This window comes from Mastomys coucha, unplaced genomic scaffold (assembly GCF_008632895.1).
Source record: "Mastomys coucha isolate ucsf_1 unplaced genomic scaffold, UCSF_Mcou_1 pScaffold15, whole genome shotgun sequence".
NCBI lineage: Eukaryota > Metazoa > Chordata > Mammalia > Rodentia > Muridae > Mastomys > Mastomys coucha.
Genome location: NW_022196897.1, coordinates 135,539,875 through 135,544,812, shown reverse-complemented (window position 1 = coordinate 135,544,812; position 4,938 = coordinate 135,539,875). Strand labels below are relative to the sequence as shown.

At 39.0% G+C, this 4,938-nt stretch overlaps 1 protein-coding gene across 1 annotated transcript in view; it reads left to right on the top strand.

The window, feature by feature from the left end:
• Window positions 1-4,938, top strand: part of LOC116091111 (zinc finger protein 431-like) — a 17,623-nt gene that overhangs the window by 8,700 nt on the left and 3,985 nt on the right. The window lies entirely within an intron of this gene.

Here is a 4,938-nt window from a genome sequence, read left to right as displayed (position 1 = left end):
GTGCTATTTATGTCTTTCTTAAGGTCCTGTATCATCATCATGATAAGTGATTTTATTTCTGAATCTTGTGTTTCCAGTGTGATGGTGTATCCAGGACTTGCTATGGTAGGGATGATGATTCCCCCAGTTGTTCTTTTATTGTTAAGAATTGTTTTCGCTGAACAACAATATGAACTAACTAGTACCCTCAGAGCTCCCAGGGACTCAACCACCATCCAAGGAGTACACATGGTGGGACTGATTGCACTGGCAGCAAGTGTATAGTAGAGAATTGCAAAGTCAATCATCAGTGGGAGGAGAGGTCCTTGGCCCTGTGAAGGTTCTGTGCCCCAGTGTAGGGGAGTGCCACGGCCAACAAGTAGGAGAGGGTGGGGTGGCAAGAACGGGGAGAGAGGAGGCAACAGGTCTTTGTTCTTCTTATTTTTTGTTTTTTTGTGTTTTTTTTTGTGGAGGGGATACTGGGAAAGGAGAAATTATATGACATGCAAATAAAGAAAATATCTAATAAAAAATCTGCCATTAAAAAAGAAGTGTTTTCGCTATTCTGGATTTTTTGCCTTTCCAGATGAATTTGAGAATTGTTCTAGCCCAGTGGAGGTGGTGCATGCCTTTAATTCCAGCACTTGGGAGTCACAGGCAAGCGGATTTCTGAGTTCCAGGACAGAAAAAAAAAAAGAGAGAGAGAGAATTATTCTTTACATGTTTTTGAAGAATTGTATTGGGATTTTGATGGGGATTTCATTAAATCTGTAGATTGCCTTTGACAGGATTGCCATTTTTACTATGTTAATTCTGCCAATCCATGAACAGGAGAGATCTCTCCATTTTCTGAGATCTTCAATTTCTTTAGATAGTCTTGAAGTTATTATCATACTGGTCTTTCACTTGGTTTGGTTAGAGTTACCCTAAGATATTTTATATTATTTGTGGCTTTTGGGAAGGGAATTGTTTTCCTAATATCTTTCTCAGCCAGTTTATCATTTGTATAAATGAAGGCTACTGATTTATTTGAGTTAAATTTATACTTTGCCACTTTTACTGAAGTTCTTTATCAGCTGGAGAAGTTCTCTGGTAGAATTGCGGGGATCCATTATGTATATTATCACATCATCTGCGAGAAGTGGTACCTCTATTTCTCCTGTGCCAATTAGAATCCCCTTCATCTCTTTTTGTTGCCTTAAGGTTATAGCTAGCACTTCGAGTTCTATAGTGAATAGATATGGGGAGAGTGGGCATCCCTGTCTTCTTCCTGATTTTAGTGGGATTGCTTCATGTTTGTCTCCATTTAAGTTGATCTTTGCTGTTGGTTTGCAGTAAATTCCTTTTATTATGTTTAGGTGTGGGCCTTGAACTCCTGATCTCTCCAATACCTTTAACGTGAAGGAGTGTTGTATTTTGTCAAGTGCTTTTTCTGCATCTAAGGAGATGATCATGTGATTTTTTTTTTTTTTTAGTGGATTACATTAATGGATTTTTGTGTATTGAACCAATCTTGCATCCTTGGGATGAAGCCTACTTGGTCGTGGTGAATGATGGCTCTGCTGTGTTCTTAGATTTGGTTTGCAAAAATTTTATTGAGTGTGAATTCAATCATTTAATCAATATTCATAAGTGGTATTGGTCTGAAGTTCTCCTTTTTGGTTTTTTTTTAATATCTTTTTTTCTTTTTCTTTAGATTTATTTATTATTTATTTATTACAAGTACACTCTAGCTGTCTTCAGAAGCACCAGAAGAGGGCGTCAGATCTCATTACGGGTGGTTGTGAGCCACCATGTAGTTGCTGGGATTTGAACTCTTGACCTTCAGAAGAGCAGTCGGTGCTCTCACCTGCTGAGCCATCTCACCAGCCCTTGGTTGTTTTTTTGTGTACTTTAGTTAGAGTAATTGTGGCTTCGTTTGTGAAGACTATAAAAGCCCTATCATATGATGGGTAGCATTCCAATATTAAGTTGTGATGTAAAAGAGCAGAATTGGTGATGTAAAGAATTAGCTAATGCTCAGGAAATAGTATGTGATACCAGTTATAGTGTGGTTGAGGGAGGTCAACCTCTAAAGCACCAGACAGACATGGAGTACTCCAATGAGGCTTGTAGAGATTAGGATGGTCATATACATATTTGTTTACCAGGATTGTCCAGACATTTGTCTCAAAACCATAACAATCATGACAATGCTGGTTTACAGCTAGTCACTAGGCCCATTGTGATAGCAAACAACAGGACCCCATCAAGCTGCTTAAGGTGGTATTATAGGTTTATAACCAAAATTAAGGAAAGGTTTAACATGTTGGAATGTTGGACACTGCCTGGTCTGTGAGAAGAAAAACAGACCAGTGAATGAGTGTCCTGGCTGGATTTGGGGGCAGGTGCTGATGGCTTTCTGCTTTGACAGTAGTTGGGAATAACAATGCATAGTCAGGTAGTCAATTTTTGACAATCAGTAAAAGTCCATACTGTCCATCTGTGTGTTTGTGTGTGTGTGTTTGTGTGTGTGTGTTTGTGTGTGTCCCACATCAAGGCTGTCAGGAATCTGGATGAGGGACTTAAGTTATTTCTAGAAACCAAATTTCTGTATTTACACCAGTACAAGAAAGACAAGATGTAGACGAACTGGTGTTGTGTGCCTAAGAAGATTGCTATTTTACCTGTTCAAAAATGCAGAATGAGGAAAGATGTAACACTTGGTGTGCTCTAGTACATCTATTACATCCGTGAAGAACCATAATGTGTGTCTCACTTTTAAAAATGAGTCTCAACTTTTAAAAATAAGTTTTGAGAGTATAATTAAATCATTTCATTCTTGTTTCTCCCTCCTATTAACTCTGTAAACTTGGGACAAATGGTTGAGGAGCTTATTTAACAAATCAACCAAACCTGGCAGTCAGGTTCTCTCAGCAGACCTCAGTCCTTCCCTCTGGGTGTGGCTGGCATACCTCACCCTCTAGCCCAGGGGTAGGGCTGCCCTTCTCCCAGCTGCCATTCCTTATGCAATGCAACCATTTTGTTTCCCTGGTGTTTTTAATCTATCACTAACCATCTTGATCTCTTTGCTCTTGCTTCTCCCTTCCTTCCTCTTTCCACAAGGATCAGGGTCATGTTCACTTTGTTCTCTGCCAGATGTTCCTGGCTCTGGTTATTTTCTCTCCTTCATGTATAATAAACTTTGTACTCCTCCATACCTAGGAGTAGTCATGTCCTTTCCTTTTTCTGTTCTTTTCTTTTTTGTTTTTATCCACCTCCCATTAACACTTCCTTGCTTTAAAATTCATAGCCAGTTTTTCTTTTTAACTATTGTTACTGTTTGAATTTGACTGCAGTTGAGCTGGAGGAGTTGTCAATAATGAAGTTAGAAATCGCTGGACTGGACATTGTATGTGTAATGGGATATGTAAATAGAGGGACCTTGTCCTGAAAAAAGGAAGATGAGTGCTCTGGGAAACTAGAACATTCTTTGAAATATAAATTCCCCAGACTAGGGTTCTGTCTGCATGCAGGACAGAAGGGTAGATCTGGGAAGGCTTCAGCTGTCTGAGGCATTTGCTCTCTGATCCCTCAGTAGACAAGCTGCTACTGTCTAGAGGCGCAGCTGAAGTTTTGAATCTAATGAGGACCTCTGGGAAGGCTTAACAGTCAGGATCACCAGTGCATAGTAGTTTGCAGGTTTTTTCCAGGATTTTCCTCAGACCCATCTGTAGCAGGCTATGAGGATGACCACAACCCATGGTGAATGTGGGGGTCAGCATCACCAGTCCAGGAGGAGCATGTCTGTTGGGCTAGCAGAGTCTGATCTGCTGGGACTGAGATGGACTGTGTGTCAGAAATATGAGAAATACCATCAGGTATTTCACTGATATTTTATGTTTTTTGTATTGTTGTTTTTGTTTTTGATTTTGAAGACAAAGTATCCCTGTGTAGCCCTAGATGTGGTGAAAGTAGGTTTGCAGACCAGACAGCACTTGAATTTAGTGAACTATCTGCCTCTCTCCAGATGGCTGAGGTTAGACGTGAGCCAAAATGCCTTGCTTGTTTTGTTCTTACATTATTAGCTGATTGGCTTGGAATGTTAAGCTTTGTATATGCACACATGTGCTGATGTGCTGAACTTCAGGCACACTTGAATTTTGAAACTTAACAGACAGTATATTATATTTCTCAGGCATTATTACTACCTGTGGGATTTGTTTTGAATTTTTGAACGAATGAATATTTTTCCTGTATTCATGAATATGTCCATCATGTGTATCTGATGCTCCCAGTAGGCAGAACATGGCCTCAAAACTCCTGAACTTGGTCCAATGAACAGTTATGTGCCTCCATGTAAATATTGGCAATTTACTCTCAATTATTTACAAGAAAGGGAATACGTTTGGTGAGCCACCTCTCTTTCCCTATGTTGCTAATTCATGATTAAAATTATATAGCAACTATTTTCATCTGTCCATTTCCAAAGGTTTAAACATACATTACATTTTATTAAGATCTTATTAGTTTTACTGTTGAAATTGGGTCACTTAAGATTTTTAAAAGAAGAGTCCCAGACCTGGACTGAATATATAATTATTTGTAGGAACTTGAGTGAAGACCTTTGAGTTTTTCTAGTTCCTTTTAACTTTTTTTCCGATTCATTGATTTTTGTAGGGGAATTGCTTTAATATTTACCTGTTGCTGTACTGGAACTCATATTTTAGACCAGGCTGACATCCACTTCAATGATATACACCTGTGTATTCCTCCTGATTGCTGGGATTAAGGCATGAGTGAATGCACCCAGTGTGTTCATCATTTTTTTTTTTTAGTTAGTACTTATTCATACAATTTATCTGATGTGTGCTCAGCACTGGTGAACTGTTTCCTTGGGTGTTTTTATGTTTCCTAATTGACATTTCATGTGGAAGGCTTCATCCTACTCAAGGGTGCAGAAATGACAGAGGTGAAGCT